Source organism: Lissotriton helveticus, chromosome 1_1 (assembly GCF_964261635.1).
Source record: "Lissotriton helveticus chromosome 1_1, aLisHel1.1, whole genome shotgun sequence".
In the NCBI taxonomy this organism is placed as follows: Eukaryota; Metazoa; Chordata; class Amphibia; order Caudata; family Salamandridae; genus Lissotriton; species Lissotriton helveticus.
In genome coordinates, this window is record NC_136057.1 from 1,209,510,418 (window position 1) to 1,209,529,623 (window position 19,206).

Consider the following 19,206-nt stretch of genomic DNA (forward strand, 5'->3'; position numbering starts at 1 on the left):
CTGTCCACTGAGATTGGCAAGCCGCCGCCTAGACACAGCAGTGGTGGCATTATGGTCCTGCTTTTCTTCCTGTTTTATGTCCCGCTCAAGATCATCTTCGAGGGACCTGGCCGCGCGAGTCCGTGCAATCGAGAGGGTGGTGATGTGCCCCCGAATCGTCGCCTTGAAGGCGTCCCATACGACAGGGAAGGGTGTCTCCGGCATGTCATTGCTGGCAAAGTAGGAGTCTAAGGCCTCCTTGATGCTGGCTACATCGGCCGCGTCCCGTAGGACGCTCGGCGGCAAACGCCATCGCGCCTCTCGAGCAGTGTGAACGGCCGGGTCCTGTAGCAGCAATTCAACATGCGCATGGTCCGATAGCGAGTTGGCAGAAATGGAAGAGCCCAGTACATCCCTTTAGCAGAGCGTGGGAGATAAATAAATAGTCGATACGGGAGTACGAGCGGTGGACGTGGGAGTAGAACAAATAATCTTTCAATTCCGGGGAGCGGTAGTGCCATACACCATAGAGCCCCAGGTCCGTGATCTGGGTGCGCAACGCAGAGGACATGGCCCCAGAGCCGTAGGTCGAGGTATCACTACGATCAGCATCCGGGTCCCAAACTAAGTTAAAGTCTCCCCCCAGGATCAGGGAGGGGTCCTCCCGTGGGACATTGTAGTAAATGTCCTCTCCACTATTCTTCACTAGATAGACTGTACTATGTCATCTGTGACATCATAGAATGCCTGGGTGAATCTCTGGCTCACAGTGTCTCTCTCTACCTGACTGTGGCAGTTGGTAAACTCAGGCTGAGCTGCTAACAGCTGGCTCCTGGTGGGGTTTTACTTCTATACTTATTATCTTGGAAGGAACTTACAATAAAGGATCTTATCTTACACAGATGGACTGTGCATCTTCCTTTACTACAATTTGTTGACGATTTGAACTGGATTAACCTACGTGTGCAGTTAAGAATAAGGACAACTAAGCAACAAGCAACCTAATGAAAAGGAAGTAAAGACATTAACAGTTTCAAGACGTCAATTGAAACCCAAAAGTAACGCCCAGCTGACCCCACCAGTGTCCTTTTCCATCTGGACAGCCTGCACCCAGGGCAGGAGTTTTACTTTGATGACTTTCAGACTTTACAGCAGCCACTACCCACTCTGCCTGTGTCTGCCCTGTGTGGGAAACGCGCACTCACTCGAGAGACACTCTCTTTATAATCGACTCTGCACCTTGGAGGAGAGCATCAGGTCTGGTGAGAGGCGTGACTTGTCCTCGAGTTTGTGGGTGGTTGAAGGCTGCGTGGCAGTTTCTGTCACTTTTAGCATCTTTATAGTGACATTGATTAGCAGTTTTTCAACACTTTCCCAGTGATTGAGTGCCTTGACAACGCCGTTCCGAGCGAGCGCATTCAGGGTCCATTGCTATTTTTTTTCAGTGCATTCAAACGGGCGCTTATTGTAAGGAGACTCGGCACAACACTGGACAATATTTTTGGCGGTGAGTGGGGGGCACTTTTATTGGTTTTCTGGTACTTTCACGATCCAATTTGGTTGATGGGAGTTGAACCGCCACATTTTGAAAATGTCACGAGCCTCTCTGCACATAGACACGCGCAGTCTTACCTTCGTGTTCTTGCCTCCTATGACGTCCATGTCTTTGTCGGACTGCCTACTGTAACATAGTTTTGGTGCACGCCTTTGCCGCTAACCATCCGGCGTGACGTCAAGAGGCGTGCCGCCATCTTGTGCTTGTCTTCGGCACATCATTTTGGAGGATTACTTGCTGTTGCCGTCTGCCAGCCACGATTTATTTTGTTTTTGTGACAAATTTTGCTATAGTGGACGCGCGCAGTGCAAACTTTCAGGACTTCGTTTGCCGAGTTCAGGAGATGAACACTCATGGTGGGAGCGTTGAGATGTCCAACAATGATGTACGGGATAGAGTATTGCTTCATCAGCACAGAGACTTTAAATATGAAATTGATGCCCCTGTTCAGTCCGTTGGATTGGTCTTACTAGCTTTTGGATTGGTCTTACTCATCTACTATGCTGCTTTTCACTGTACTACTGACCTAGTCCATGAGGTGTTCACTGCAGTTGGAGATCCGTGTAGAGGCAAGGACAATATTCCTGAGAATGTCATAGCTGCGTGGACAGCAGAATGGGCTGAAGAGGATGTTGCATTCCATAGTCTGTCTGACACTTCGAGAGCTGTGTACAGGGAACCCGGGTGAGAGATCGCTCACCGGAGTTTCTTTTGTTTTAATTGTTATGCTGATTGACACTCTGTCTTCAAGGGTTACGTCTGAACTATAACATGAGTTTTATTTGTACTGTTTGTTGTACTAAGATCTTCTCTATCAGGGGAGGTTGTGAGGTCAAATTACGCTCCATCTTGTTTCTAGGGTGTTGTTCTTCTTTCTAGTGGGTGATCTCCATTTGTAAGGTAGTGGTATTTGTGGGTAGTCCATGTCCCATTTTTCTTCTCAGGGTTATTGTCCTTACCCTGCGGTGTACCCTTTTCAGGGGATGTTGAGTGTTTACGGGTAGTCCATGCCCTATGTAGTTGTGTTTGCGGGTAGTCCATGCCCCATGTAGTGGTGTGTGCGGGTAGTCCTTGCCCCATTTCATTCCCAGGGTTATTGTCCTTACCCTGTGGTGTACCCTTTTCAGGGGAGGTTGGGTATTTGCGGGTAGTCCACGCCCCATTTTTGTTTCCAGGACCACTGTCCTGCGGTGTACCCTTCTTAGGGGAGGTTGAGTGGTTGCGGGTAGTCCACACCCCATTTTTGGTTCCCAAGATTACTGTCTTGCAGTGTACCCTTTTCAGGGGAGGTTGGTGTTTGCGGATAGTCCATTCCTCATACTTTGCGCTGTCCCCTGCTTTTGGTGGGGACTGTTAGTGCACTATGTTCTGGTCTAAGTCTATCTTCTTGTAACTCGTGGACAGGGTTTCATGTTGGTAAGTCTTTGAGCTGTGAATTTATCATATCTTTAGTGTCAGCACGTCTTTATCAGGGGTTTGCTCTCTTTTATCTTGAGTGAATTTTACCCCTATTGTGTCTCTCTCTAGCGTCTCCGTCTACACTCACTTTTGTTCTAGGGTGTTTACCCTGTGGTGTACCCATGTGTGTGGGAAGGTTTTGAGTGTGACCACTTAGCTTAGCTGCTTTGGTTCGTTAAGGGAGGGGGATGAGGCATATAGTATTACATTTACTTTTCTTTGTTCACATTTCTGCTAATGATACCTCATGCTAATGTTATCTCTGAACATCTCATTTGGTTCATTTTGTACTTTTCTACTGATGTTGCATTTGAGATATTTTGCCTATGGTGTTCTCTGTTCTGTTCCTATTCCATAAGGGAAGAGGATGTGTAGTAAATGTCCTCTCCACTATTCTTCACTAGATAGACTGTACTATGTCATCTGTGACATCATAGAATGCCTGGGTGACTCTCTGGCTCACAGTGTCTCTCTCTACCTGACTGTGGCAGTTGGTTAACTCAGGCTGAGCTGCTAACAGCTGGCTCCTGGTGGGGTTTTTCATCTATACTTATTATCTTGGAAGGAACGTACAATAAAGGATCTTATCTTACACAGATGGACTGTGCATCTACCTTTACTACAGACGTGTGTGTTAACAAGTGTGCGTAGGTACCGATCCTGCAACTGGTTGGGTGCATACACATTACATAAAGTGAAGGTGCGCCGGCCAATGCCCACACTCACCCTTAGGAAGCGCCCGTCTTTACTCCTGAAGGGCTTGGTGCCCCCCCCCCCGACTGATGCCCTGTCTACACAGAATCGCCACGCCTGCTGTCTTAGTCCTCTAACTAGCCCAAAATTGGATGAGATATCTGGGGAGTGCCATACGCCCAACGTCTGCCTGCAGAAGAAGGGTCTCTTGGAGAAGTATGATGTCAGGGTTCTGCTGCAGGAGATATCGCCAGGTCTGCCGCCTCTTATTGGGGGAGTTCAGGCCCTTGACGTTAAGCGTCAGGACCTTTAGGGGACTAGGTAAGGGGACAGTCATATTGGAGTTCTAAGGGGAGTCGCCTGCGCCCCGCCATCCCCCCCCGCAGCCGCCCACCAACACAAACACCGTTTGCCAGTGCAGCTCAGGCCAAGCACCATTACGCCACAGCCGCCCACCCCGCACAGGTAAGGAAGAAAGGAAGGAAAAGGGAGGAAGGTAATTAAAGCCGGGAAGAAGAGAGAGACAAGAAGAAAATACAAGGTCCAACAGCGGCCAACAGGGCCAAGTCCAGCTGATCCCGCCATCGGGCATCCTACACCCGGGGGTTCGGATATGCCCAGGGATGTCACTCCCTTAGAGATCACCAGGGAGAGGGGCATAGTCAGTCCCGAGGTCATCGTGAGAAGGAGCCCCAGCGTCGCCCACCCTAAAGATAGGAGCCGGGGTGCAAGACCAGGTAGGGCAGTCATCCTCAGTGGCATCCTGAGGCAAAGGGGGAGAGCGCCTACTCCCCGATCATATGGGTCATGAGCTGTCCTGAATGCTCTCCTGTACGGTCACGTGGTTGGCGGGCGATATGAAGCCTTCTCTCGGTCTCCCTCCAGGGACTTGATGTGGGCGATAATGTCCTGCTTGGACTGGGAGGTGAACTGCTCATCTACTCGGGGTGAGCGGCAGTGTCGTTGGACCGTGGTCCAGGATGGTTTAGCTGGGATACGCTCCTGTCTTTGTGGGCGCACCGAACTCGCCGGCGGTGATGTCAGAAGCTGCGCCGCCTCAGCGAATTTCCTCACAACTCTCAGCTTGGTCTCCCACTGGAAGAAAAGGGCAAAGGATTGGCACCATTGGTAAGAAATGCCCAGGTCCCGCAGCTATTCAGTCACCGGCTTGAAGGCTCGCCGCCGCTGGAGGGTATTGGGCACTAAATCTTGGAAAATTTGGATTTGTGACCCCTAAAAGTAAGGTCTGGCTTGCTGCGTGCAGCCCGCAGGATGGCCTCCTTCTCCGTAAAGAAATGGAACCTCATCAGGATATCCGGGAGGAGTCCTGGGTGCCCCGATGGTCCAGAGACCCGGTGGGCGCGATCCAGGGTCAGTGGCGAGGCATTGTTGTCTCCCCAAACCTCATGGAGGAGCTGCGCAACATAGGTCAGAATATCCTTCCGTGGATGCGGAGGTTGTTCCGGTGGCTCCTATTCTCCAGGACTTCTTGCTTGACCTGCAGCTCTATGTGCTGCTCCTCCAGCACCGCCAGGTGTTGCCACAGGAGCTCCTGGTCCTCAGTGCGGGCATCAATTGTCATCTCCAGGCCGTCTATGCGGTCTCACAGGTCCGTGACCTCCCGGCGCAGCTCCCGCACACAAGTGTGGACCTCAGAGCAAAGGGAGCCGATCTCCATTTTAAGTTCCGACATAAAGGATGTCATAAATGCCTGCATCACTGGGGCCGCGTCTGCCGTGGCACGTGGCGTCTCTGCCACCGGCACCGCTGCCCCCGTTTTGCCCCACATTTCCACCACTGAGTTGTCCCTGGGGGGCACTGTCGCTTCAGTTTTGCCCCCTTTGGAGCGCGTCATAGCCAGTGTTGATGTGTCCCTCCCGGCCTACCAGCGCCTCAAGGACCGAAGTCAGGGCTGTTGAAGGCGATAACCAGACCGTAGGAGAGAGTCCTCTCGACAACCCCCCTGGAGCACCGCAGATCAGGATCCCAGTCGGCCCAAACACGAGTCACCAAGGGGTCTTGCAGCAAAGTTACAATGGCAGGATCTCCCCAATGATGCACATAAGATGGAGGCCCCACCACAGGCAGAACGTGTCCAGTACCGTGGGGCTGGGCGTCAAGTTCCCCAGATTATGGGGAGTCGGGGTACAGGCCCTCCAGGTCCATCACGGGGGGGGCAAACACACAAGGCGCCGGACATTGGTATAGAAGCGGATCGGGGGGAGAAGCGGCCACCACGTCGCCACTCGCCCGGGCCCCTCAGTCTAGGGCAATGCTTTGCATTCTCTCATGGTAGGGTAGCGCCGCTGACCCCCCAGCAGCGCAGGGGCCCCCGACCACCATTTGAAGGCACCAGCTGGCATTTCTCACAGCATGGGTTCCCAGGCATGACAGAGGAGGGCCACTCGCCCCCTGCCGGTCTCCTCACAGGCCAGGGGGCTCCGCCAATACCAAGGTTCTTGCCCAGGGCCCAGCAGCAGCAAGCGCAGCTCCGCTGCCGGTCACCTCACCAGGGGGGCCTGCACCTCAAGAGCCCACAACTCGCTACTGGCTAGCCGGCAGCAGCCGTGCGAAATGGCGGTTTGCAGGGTCACAGGCACCAAAAGTACCCCATCATAGGCACCAGCGCGGGCCCCCACTCCTCACCTCGAGGGGGATGCCAATTCTGTGCAGGGCCGACACTCGTGGAGCGATCGGCCCACCAGGTGGGCCACGCCAGCACCAGAGAGTGTTTCCAGGGCCCCGGCAGCAGTCTTCCCGCCACCGCCGTCACCGTCACCACAGGGCCTCACCTCTCGCCGGGCTCCCCGCTGTCATCCGTAGGGGGGAAAGCCCACACCTCGGGACCCCAGGGCTCCTCCAATGGCTGGTAGCTGACAGGCAGCAGGCCGAGTTCCCCCGTGGGGCACACAAGATGGCGGGCCATGGGCGCTCCAGCTGAAGGGGCCGCAGATGCCTGGAGGTCGGCGGCAGCGAGCTCACCAGTCAATCCCACTGCCGTTATGCCCCGGTCTACAAGGTGCCAACAGGGGAGCACGTTCTCGGGGACAGCGACCCCTCCGGAGTCAGCAAGCAGCCAGGCAGGTCTCCGGATGGGCTGTTCAAAATGGCGGCTCCCGCCCGAGGGCCTCCTTCGTCTCCTCACCGCTGGTCCCCGCCACGGACCGCGAAGAAAGGGCACCCAAGGCTCCCCAGGCTACACAGGACAGTTGTTACCTCTGGGTGAGAAGCGATCACCCCGGGCTCCGCTAGAAATAGCTTTAGATGGTGGTGGACGCCGGGAGCTCCCGGGAGACATGTCCTACCACATTGCTAGCTAAGCCACGCCCCCAAGTTTCATTTTGGGCACTATATTCTCAAGCTGCTAACATGCCCATGCTAGACTTCGCACCCGCATGCATGGCTTCCAGCCACGACAGCGCCAATGTAGTGGAGCTCGTGATCGTGAATGCACTAGAGTAGCTATTTTGTTAGAGAAGCAGCTAAATCTACGAAAAGTGATTTTTGAGTGGATTTTCTTCTCCAACAGACAGTTTAAGTTGTTTTTTTGTGTGAGAAGCCTTTTTTATTAAAAAAAATCCTAGAGGAAGAAAGTGTCCAAGAGACTCTAACTACTTGTTCCTGTCCAGCAGGCTCCTCTCAGATCTTTGTCCATCTCCTGGCCACTTTTCATTTGGATTTGGAGCGGGAAGAATCATTCTTTTTGTCTGCTCCATATATACCATTAGATTTAAGGACTCAATATTTGAGATTTCACAATTAAGTTAAAAAACTATAATGGTGTTGTTTGTGTGGTAGAGAAAATGCACCAGTATTTATGTCTACTATTTTTCAGTTTTTCAAATTTATTGCGGTGGGTGGCCTGCAGTTTCAGTAGGGCCTAGTTATATTTTTGCATTTAATTTTTCTTCTTTTATAAAGGAACAATGTTGAACAGGTCAGTAATTTTCATATTTGGTAAGTTTGCTATATTTATTTATTTTACTATGTGTCCTAGTCTGCCAAGATCCAACAATTCAGTAGGTCCAGGCCAGTATTAATCATGAGTGCATTAAACAATTGTTTCTGTGGTATATGTTGTTTTAAAACATCATTTTAGGGCTGGGATAGCCTTGGATTACATACAAAATGTGTTTTTTTCTATCTATCACAATTGTTTTGGTGCACAAAAATTGTATATATGATGCTATATTTGATGTTTCTATAGCTCACTTATATTTTGTTTTTGACATTGCTGAATTAGTGGTAATTGTTCAGTGTTACCATGCCTCCTTTGTCTGGCCAGTGAGTGTGCTTGACATAAGTCACCATTTGTCTTTGCTCTACGGCCCATGTGGCCAAGGGCCATTTAGTGAAGTCTGTGTCCATATGCCTGAATGTGTTCTCTTTGTTCACCGTGCCTTCTTGCTTGCTGTTGTTGTTTGACCATGTGGCTGGCAGTCATTTGTGCATCCAGCCAGTGTGTTTTGCCATAGGCTTGCATATGTTATTTGTTCCCCCTGCCTCCTTGCTCACTATTGTTGTTTGACCATGTGGCACTGGCTGGCTGCCATTTTGTGCAGCCAGTCGGTGTGCCTCAGCCATAGACTTACAAGTGTTCTTTGTTCGCCATGCCTCCTTGCTTGCTGCGGTTGTTTGACCCGGTGCCTGGTAGTTGTTGTGTGCATCCAGCCAATGTGCCTTTTCCATAGGCTTGCATTGATGAATGTGATATCAGTTTAATAATATGCTTGTAGTATATGCATATTAATAATATGATTTTGATGAACAGTGCTTATATATTACATTTTATTTCGCACCTCCTTGCCTCATAATAGGTTTATTCTCATCCTCCCATACAAACATCAGGCATTATTGTTTTTTTATCATGTATTTTAAAAAAAAATTATAATGTCATTGTTTTTGCACTTGGCATCAGTTTGTCTGTCCGTCCATCCATCCATCCATCCACCATAGGTGCACAGCCAAGCAACTGCATTAAGTTTTTTTTAGGTCTAATTCCATTTCTTTCTAGACACCATTGCTGCGGTGCACTGCAGACACATCAGCATCATTGATTTATTTGAATGATTATTCCATTTTCCCCTGAACCACTTGCCTCCCATAGGCGCACACTAACCTTAATTTATTTAAAGATTATTATTCAATGTACCCATGCAATTTCCCTGAGTGTCACAGGTGTCTCCTTATATATATATATGGACATATGCAGAAAGCTATATCTGTGTGTTGTGTTATCCTGATTTGAAATTACATTTTATGATATAGTGGGTGGTTCAACTTTAAAGTGGCTGATTTATTATTACCTAAGTAACCAACCAAACTAATATTGCCTTGGGGCTGACTGAAAAGTTGACTGACAAACCCTGGGTGGCAGTCCCTTGACCAGACTGATTATGAATACCCTAATATGCTGGTGGTGCCACTGAGGCACTGCCTAGCATATTAGGAGTTTCCTCACCACCACAGTTTTCATGGCGGTGAGGCCGCCATGAAAACTGTGGTAGTGAGGGCCTCCTGTTGCCTCAAGGCCATTGGGTGCCTGAAGGGGTGCACATGCTGTGGCCCCCCATGTGCAGTCACCCCTTTTGCTGCACAGCATGGACTTTACAGTCCATGCCCTGAAGGAACGGACTTTGGCACTCCCATTTTGGTGCCTTTTTAATAGGCACTGCCGTGGGAATATCAAAGGTCCATAAGCTAGACCACAAGATTACTCATTATCTGCCTTTTGGCCGACAGTCGATTATGGTGGTCTTGGAGCGGAGCGCTGGTGTGGCGGCCTTCTGTCTGCACTAATTCAAACAGTAACAATGCCATGTTTCACTAAATGTTACTTTTAAGTGCACAAGAGAAGAAGAGACATCACCCACAGTAGTGCCAACCAGAAGGTTTGTCCAGTGGTGTCACACATCAGTCCTCCAATCTTTTACGCTTGTGCAGTTTAGTTCCAGTGCCAATTGAGAGCTTTAAGACAGCCCCAAAGAAAGTTGGCCCAAGAAAGTAGTCAGTGAGAAGAAGCAGCTTACTACCAGTGTTATGCTGACCACAACCTTTTCTGGGAGACATGTGCCTGCTGGTACGCCTTGGGAGACACCTTGGGAGCAGCACTCCTGCAGCAGCATTACTCCAACCTAAGCCAGAGACCATGTCTGTCAGTGAGGCAGCCACTGCAATCATGGCAATGATGACAAGCAGTGTCTCTAAATTTGATTTGACCCTTTCACAAAGTTGTACCCAATTGTTTCAAGAAACAGAGCAACAGAGCAAGGTGAAAAGCAGCAACAGATAGTGATAGTACATCTTCCTGAAGTTAGAGCAGAACAGGAGGTTGAGCTTCCTGCCGAGCAAGAACCTCCTCTTTTAGAATCATTGGCTGCCAGATCTCAAGGAAGGAAAAGGAAGGGTACTACTTCACCATCTTCTCCAAGGACCACTTCTAATAATGATGATAGGGACATGGAGTGGACCTCTGCAAAGTCTGGGAGACACCAGCAGGGGCAATCAGAAAAGTTCCTGAAATCCTTAGAAATATTTGAGAGGATGATGAGGAGGATGACAAGGGACTAGTCATTATGGAAGGTAACACAGAGGAATCTGACATTATTATTCAACTTGCTCTGAGAGATGTGGCACAGGTAGCACCACCAGATCCCATGTTTGCAAAGCCCCAGCTGAGACATGCACCAACCCCTGCCTCAGTAGAAGTATGCACTGCAGAGAGAGACAATTGACGACACACCCACCTACCTCCAGTTCTTCTTCAGGCATTGGCAGTGGCCCAATAAAAAAGAACTTATCCCCAGTTTGGGACTTTATTTTGGTTAACACACAGGAGGAGTACATTGTAATATGCAACATTTGCCATATGAATGGTCATCAAGGTTAACTTGGGTCACATGATGGTACTGGAGGCCAAACGACCCATATGAAAAGACATCACGCAATCTGGTGGGAGGAGCACATTAAAAAATTTGCTGAACATTGTCCTGGTGGTGAAGGTGAGGAGATTTGTAGAACATCAGCTGCCAGTCCAATAACGATGGGAGGTGAAGATGAGGAAGAAGAGGATGACATCTTTGTCATTGCATAAACCAATCCGCAAAGAGGGCATTTTCGTTTGAGAAAATAGCTGTCATGTTGGTACAACTTTCAGACTTTCCATGTGCTGCTGGTGTCAATGAAGGTTTTACACCCATCCCTTCTATCCAATAATATATCAAAGTGACAGCATAATAGACTTTTCTGTGAGTTCATGTGGATTGTTTTCACAAACAATGAGCGACCTGCAAGGGCATGTAAAGGATCAGTTATCAATGTATCGAATGAGGCCCCATTTCCCATTTCATGGGAATACAACGATTTAACTGTAACATGTGTAAAGAAGTCCAGGGGAAAGCGTTGGTGAGCACAATCTGCTTAGAGGAGGCTACATAGAGGGAAGAGGTAGCCCTGGTTATTTTGATGATGACAACATGTGCAGATTTGGAAAACATTATGTACTTTTTAAGTCGGGAGTGGATGATGCGGCAGAGGAAGGAAGTGGATGGCATTGAGGCTAAGACTGTGGGAGTTCTTCAATACCCTTTGTATGCTGTATATTTATGATTGTACTCAAAATAAACGAGAAAATTGTAGTGATAACGTTTTTACGATGCCGGTTAGCCTTCTTAGTGTTAGCATTAATACGACGAGTGCTTAATTTGAGCAGTTGGCTGCAGGTGAGTCCCAGCAGCACTAGTGGAGTAGTGTGGCTCACTGGTTAGAGGCGGCAGGCCTGAGAGCAGAAGTCAGCCTGGGACCAGGGTTCAATTCCCGACGCGGCAGGGTCGTGGACCTTGGTCAGCGGACTCGATAATTCTCGCTTCGGTGCTTACTCTAATCAGGGGTTCCACTCGGCAACTCTGGGCATTAGCTTGCCTAATCTCCACAACGGCCCCACCAATTCCGGGGATGCCTGGCTCCACCTTGGGGACTCCCAGCAAGGGACCATCCCACAGGGAAAGCCAGGACGGGTTCCCCAGAGTTATACAGCGCCGGGACGCCCCGTTGCTGGGGCAGCTGTGCGCTTTACAAGCATACTACATTTACATTTACATTTACTCATTTTTGGGGTGCAGAGCTTATTTATAATAATCAAAGTTTAAACCACAAGAAGAAAGTGGCAAAGGGGAAAATAAGGACAAACAATGGCAAGAGAGAAATCAGGTATTAAAAAGGAAACTATAAGAATCATATGTGGGCCATGAGCTGAAATAAATCCTATGGGTTCATCAATCCTGACATTCGTCAGCAGTGCTCACGGGCTTCTTAATAAAATATGGTCTCCGGCACTTATCCTTTTAGAAATTAAGCACTGACTATGGCTATGTTGAAGCTGCGAAGGTTGGGGTAGCATAAATAGGGACAAGGGGACATGAGCAGAGGATACACTGTCACACTGACGGACAGATGAAAGATTATGTGGCAAATGTGGCAAATCCATAATTAAATTTAAAAAAGCTGCAGCAGCAGAATCGCGTAATTTCAGTGGCCCTGGGGATTAGGCATCCATTCCGAGGGGCAGGACTGGCTAGGTAATATTACAAGCTTGGTGTGACTATAAAGGTGATCAGTCTTTTTTGTCTCCACAGGGTGTATTGGACTCCATACAAGCTATCTAAAATGGGGAGCGGAGTCGTTCCGAAATGCCCTAAATGCAAAAAGAGAAAGGTGATGATACGCATATGTTTATGACCTGCCCGGTACTTCAATCCTTCTGGCTGGATGTGAGTAACATCATCTTTTCCATTCTGGGCGAAGTACTCCAGGTGAGCGAAATGTTGGTATACTTTGGTCTCACTAAGAATAACGTATCTATGGCAAATAATGCTAGAAAATTGATTTTTTATTTAATATTACTTGCAAGAAGGGAAATCTGTAAGAACTGGGTTAAGATTACTCCTCCCAGTAAATTGGAATGGTTGGCTTCAATAGGATATATAAACACCCTAGAAAGAGCACATAAATGCAGGCTAAATGCTTTCTGGCTCCCCTATGAGATGTGCGTACAGACATGTATAAATGAGTCCAATGATTAGGCCTCTATATCGGTCTGCAAATACTCTGGTGGTAGCCGATGGTCTCAGGGAGGAATTGGCACCTATGGTTGAGTAATATTGCAAGATATAGAGTGTACCGTACCTGTTTTTTTTGCAGCAAGATCACTTGAGGCGCCCAGGGGAGAAGTGATCTGAAGCAGACTTCTTTCTCTTTCTGCTTATCCGGGCTATGAGGACAAAAAAAATATAGCTTGGTGTGACTATGAGCATTTTAGGAACACCATTTTACCACTCAATATATGAGGGAATTCAGAGCGTGGCCATGAGCACAAAATCTATACGTACCATAAAATGTGCAGTAACTGGTTTTCCGCTTTTCATTACAGCTTGCACGGTCTCTTGCGTTTATTAGGACAGTGCAAACTGCTGCCTGTGATGGCTACAGGAAAAAAAGGTTCTAATCTCACCGTAGATTAATGAAGGATGTAACGACAATTTCTCTTTACAAAACTGGAAAGGCATCTTTTCCCGCCAGATTGATCTCTTCGACATTTTACGTCACCTTAAACTGCCACTCATCTGGGTTCAGTGCCAGTGATTTCAAAACAAATTTAAGCAAGTTCAGCGGTTTATCGAGGACTTTTCTTTCTGCGCATGCTTTCGAAAGTGACCATGTACAGTGCCCCTCTTATGTCAAACAACATTCATTTTTTTCTGTCTTCAAAGCTGAACAGGGAATCTGTTGTAAGCAATCTTGAGCTGTCCCAACAGAAAACTCTGCAACAGTTCTCCTCAGACACACAGCGTGCTCTCACACCAGGCGTTATTAACATAGTAGATAACAAGTTATGGGGGAATCTTACTTCATCCGTGACTGAAAAGGCTCAAAAGTATACTCGAGGGACATAAACTCCCCATACATATAGTTAAATGAAAGCAGACTTTAACCCCCACAAGCTTTGATTTTGCAAAGCAAGAGCTTATGGGATTTTGTTAAAGGATGACTTTTTGCTCCTAATGGGGCTCGAGAGACAGTAGGGCCTTATCTGTTTTCATCAAACGTTTGTTTCAATTTTGCAGCGCAACTGAATTTTTGCTGTCTACATAATTGCATTTTTACATAGCTGTGCAAGGAGTTGCTGCCACCAATTCTCTTGTGGTGCACATAAGCTTATGAGTAAGATTTTCCTGTAAAGGTGTTGCGACTGAAGAGAACCGTCTTTGCTTCTCAAAGATGACCAAAACTAAATGTTCATCTTCAAGACTTTCAACGACCGGAGGTAACTGAAAGGAGGGAAGCAGCACTTTATAAAGTTCCTGATAAAGTAAATACATTTTTTTTAAAAACGAACAAATAAATACATTATCAGACAAACAAACGGACAAGTAAATAAATAGACAGAAAATAAATAAATGCATAAAGAAACAAATAGTTCAACAAAATGACAAGCATTGGTAAAGCCAATAGGTTCGACAGTCGGAGAACTAGTTTTGTTGTTAATGTCAATGTCTTTTAGCCATGAGTTATGGAGTGGATGTATGTGGTGTGAAGTTGAATTATGTGCAGTGTAAATATGTGGCATGGTGTGGACTGGAATTATGTGGAGTTTATTTATGTGGCATGGTGCTGAGTACTTTTTTGGAGCTGAGTTGATATATATGGTTTGTAATTACTTGGTGTGGAGTGGAATTATGCAGCATGGAGTGGAATTATCTGGAGTTGAATTGTGTTATATGGAGTGGATTCATGTAGATTTGGGTGGAGCGGAATTATGTTGCGTTGAGTGGTAATATGTAAAGTGGAATTATGTGACATAGGTTAGAGAGGAAATATGGGTAGTTGAATTTGTTGAATTGTAATTATGTGGAATGGAACAGAATAATGTGGAGTGGAACTGAGTGCAGTTGAATTGTGTGGCATGGAATTGTGAGATGTTGAAATATGTTGTGTGTAGTGGAATTATGTGGCATGGGCTTTGTGTACTGGGGAACTGCATTGCACCTAATTGTGTGGTGTGGTGTTGAATTATATGGAGATACATTATGTGGAAGGCAATTATGTGCTATGAAATGGGGTTGAGTTATGTGTAGTGCATTGTGTGTCATGGATTGGAAAAATTGGAGTGGACAGGGCCAGGCTGGCGGGTCAAAGAAGAAGAAAGAGGGACATACAGTAGGGGATGGGGTCAAATGCAAGCTTGCCAGAACCAAAATGAATGATGCCAGCAATGTAAACATGTTTCTCTGCATGTAGTCGGTCAAAAGGATGGAGCATAATGGCCAAACCAGCCTATTTTCAAGTGAATCCAAAGAAAAACCTTAAGATTATATAACTAAATTGAATATGTCATGTATTTATTTGTTGACATATTTCTCCATAAAACTTTCAGGCAGATGTCAAATGGCAAATGTTTTTTCAGGGAAATATGTCATCTTGCTTCCCTGTTTGAAGAGCCTCCCAGTGAAAAATAAAAAACGTCAAAATTTGCACTGTGAGTCTCTGCCAGAGGAGATTTCAAACATGATCTACAATCTGGTATCTGCAAGCAGGCCAGAGGAGAGGATGTGGAATAACGGCCAAAGCTTTCAACTCAGGAGCTGTGGAACATGGTGTGAGTCTCAGCAATGGCTCAACATCCTGTAACTCTCGGCAAATCACTTAGTATTCCTGTGCCTCCACGAAATGAATGAGTCCTTGTGTAAAATGCTCAAACTGCTCCAGGTTAATTTGCGCTACATAAAAGCTGCAACAAAAACAAAAGTCAGAGGACAGGACAAAAGCATCTGGCCTATTTTTTGGGGCTGAGGGGTGGCACAGCATTTGGAAGGAGGGGAACAAGCAAACACAAACAACACAAACAACAGAGCCAGCTACAAAAGATGTACTCTGTAGAGTGGCTCAACAAAAAGAAAAGAATTGCTACCAAAAGCACAACAGTGCAAGGACACAAGTTCTAAGGCCAAGCTCCAGGAGTGGGTCACATGCATGAAGAGCAAAGTGACCACTGCAGAGCAGAGCAGCAGGATTCAAGAAATTTAGAGTGGCTTTGAAGCCATACATGGGTAAGTAATGCAGTGCCGACCGATAAGTTTAGGAGGGAGGGGGCGGATGATACACACACGCACACATAAACACTCATATCCATGCATTCAAATGTGCACACACACACAAACACATCCATTCACACCACTCATTACCAAACATTCATACATACAAGCACACCCCAAATATTAATTTTAAAAAAACACACACTTACCCGCAGCTCTGCCTCAGAGGTCCAAGGAGGCTTGGGACTGCTGCCTTCCCTTATTGGCTATCTACGGTTAGACAATGAGGGTAGGCAGCAGTTCCAAACTCATCACAGAGTGGGATGAGGTCAGTGAGACTGCTGATCCCATCCCATTCTTTGATAAAGTGTCACTGATCCTAGGTGCTTCATGGCTTAAAACTGAGTTGCCTGGTTGTGAGGCAATCAGTGACACTACCCCACATCACTGAGGGGAGGGCTTTGCTGAGCTTAGGAGGTCATGCCCACAGGGGCTGTGACTTCCTCAGGCCAGCAAAGTTAAGCTCAGGCAGCCTACAGCCTTTGCATTTAGCGCTTGCCTAGCTCCTGGCTGCCTGACCTGAAAATTAACAGTGTCTGTCAGGCTGGCCTTTGCTCAGCCTGACAGACACTGTTCATGAGGGACAAAAGGTGGGGGATGTGGCTCCTTAGCCCAAATAGACCGGCTGCGGCTGAAGTAATGGGTGGCCTCCAAGCCCACAAACATTGAACAACATGTCTCATGGCCGAGACAGCGCATGCACTGCCTACCCAAGACCTAAAAATTAAATATTAAATTACTATATATGTAAATGAATACATTGAAAAGATACACTTTAGAGAGTGAGGTAAAGAGAAAGGAAGAAGGTAGCTGTTTGTCCCCATTGTTAGGCCTCTGCGCCTCAAAAGGGCTTTGGTCAGAGTAGATGGGTTAGGGCTTACTAGAATAGAAAAGTGGTCAATTATGACATGTAAGCAAAGACAGGCATATTTTTTAGCCTTACTATTCAAACAAACTGATTTCAACAATAAACGTCCAGAGGCTGGATTTGGACACCAAAACCAACCCTGGCAAACAAGCTCCCCATGCAGGAGGCCGCAGCTAGAAAGGGGACATTAGTGCAGCAGGTACAGCGGCAACAGGGTACACTGAGACACGATTATTGCTATATTTCAGAGGTCAAACAGTAGTCATGGGGGCCATTACCTTCCGTTCCCTTGAGCCCATGATACATTGACTGCTCCACTGGGGCCAATGAGCAATGGCAGCACATTCTTCTATGAAAAGTAGCTTCTACACCTGCAGCCCAATTGATGAATTCCAGAGTGGCACCACGACCAGCTCTGATTTGCGTTGGTGAGGACACTCTCGTCTACGTGCTCAACGCCGACCAGGTCTGCGGGCTCAATATGATTAAAGCTATGCCTCAGAGTCAGCAAAGAAGCCCAGCTGCTTTATGTTTCTGGGCAGGTGGTATCCTGGCCCATTTGTTGACTGTCAGTCATTTGCCTGCCAGGTCTAGATTGTGGGTAAAAAAAACAGAAAATACAAGCTAACTGAATGACAGGCATGTATAGAACATATATTCAGGATATACGTCTTATTCATTGATCTTTATGCCAGATCATTGACCACATTGTCACTCCCAAATCAATACTATTTTGGGTAAATCTGTGGTGTAACAATTTCCCTGGAACTATAGAGCCATGCTTTCTGAGATGTTCAGATTTCTGTGTCAGTCTTTAGCCTGTTTGTTCCTTATTAAATCGCTTTTGCTAATTTGAGATGATGGACTGATCCTTACTCCTGCTATCACCAGCGAAGGAACAATATTGGCATGCTCTAGATAATTTATTTACTGCTTCATAATTAAATTTGATTATAGCAGTATCTCTACTTTTAGGATTGATAATTTGGCATTTTTCTTTATTTTACATTGATGCTGATTAGGGGCCTGTACAGTTGAGACTAATAATTCTTGCACCCCTGTATCTGTTCGAGGACCACCTCCTACGTGGTCTTACATCGTTATACAATTAATCTATGAACATAGCGTATGATATGGGAGTTTGTTTCCATTGCAGTTTGAAAGGTGGGCTTCTTTCTTGCTACCTGACTTCCTAGTCTGATGCATGAGGATCAGTTTCTGTTGCTGGTAGATAGTCAGAGGGTTGCCAGATCTTCTGAATTTTAAAGGAAGACATTTGTGCTTTCTTGAATTGATAGATGGATACATAGTTTGTCCAATACTTCTATACACTTTTTAATTTTCACCTAACTACATGCTTCTGAGGGATTTATGAGCATTCTATGTGAACAGAGTATATTGCAAGTCAAATTCGGGATGGGGGGTCCTTTTTCTAGATAATATTTCACTCCTTTGACTGAATTCCATGACGCTCAGATCCTCCTCGTTCTATGGATAGGTCCACAAGTAGCAGGAACAGGTGTGAATGCATGGGCTCAGGGCACAGGGGCTAATACAAACAGATATTGGGTGTGGGAGGCCAGCTCTGTAGTGAGTTTTGGTAATTGTACCATGGAACATTTCAGGTAGTTACATCAAACACAAAAAGTGATCTAAACCTTGCTTGCATATAGTCTAACCACTTGGATAGGGTTCGAACCAATTTTTCTTTCACCCACTATTCCACTTCAGATTAGGCCAAGCAATATGGACATCAGCCTTGGCCCTATGTCAATAGGATCAGGCTAGCCTAAACTGTCAAGCCAGGTCCTCTTTGAACCAGAAGACAAGCAACACAAGACCAGTTTTGGTCTCATTGGCCCACTTCAGTTGGTTGCAGCTTGATTCCAGTGGAACAATGAGCATGGGCCCCACATCTGGGCATACCCTTGAACCCCTACAATGTTACATAAAATACCCAAAAACTAATGGGGGCATGCTTTCAAATAGTCTAACCACTCAGATTCGCTCAGGATAGCATTCCAAACAATCATTCTTTTATCCACTAATCCACATCAGATTATGTACAGCAATATGCACATCAGATTTGGCTCTACTCTTATAAGAACAGTCTATCCCAGACTGCCAAGCTACGTCCTCTCTGAACTAAAAAATAAGCAACCCAGGCCTGGTTTCAGCCTTGTTGGGCCTCTTTAGACCCGTGCAGTTTACCTGCCACAGTGGCCATGGGACACACGTTTGGGCATGCCCTTTACTTCTTGTGGCTTTACATGCTACTCAGAGTGATTGCCAGATATAAGATCATTTACAAGCATTTCTCCCATCATGGTTTGTGTGATAAGTGTACCACCCTAAGTAGCCAAGGGTATGCATAGACACATGTGCCATAGGATCCAAACTATAACTCAATGATGAGGCCTAACAAGGACACCACCGGTGTGGGGTGCTTGTGCTCCTTTCTGGAGGGGGCCGCACCTGGCAGTTCAGGATGCACTGTTCCCATA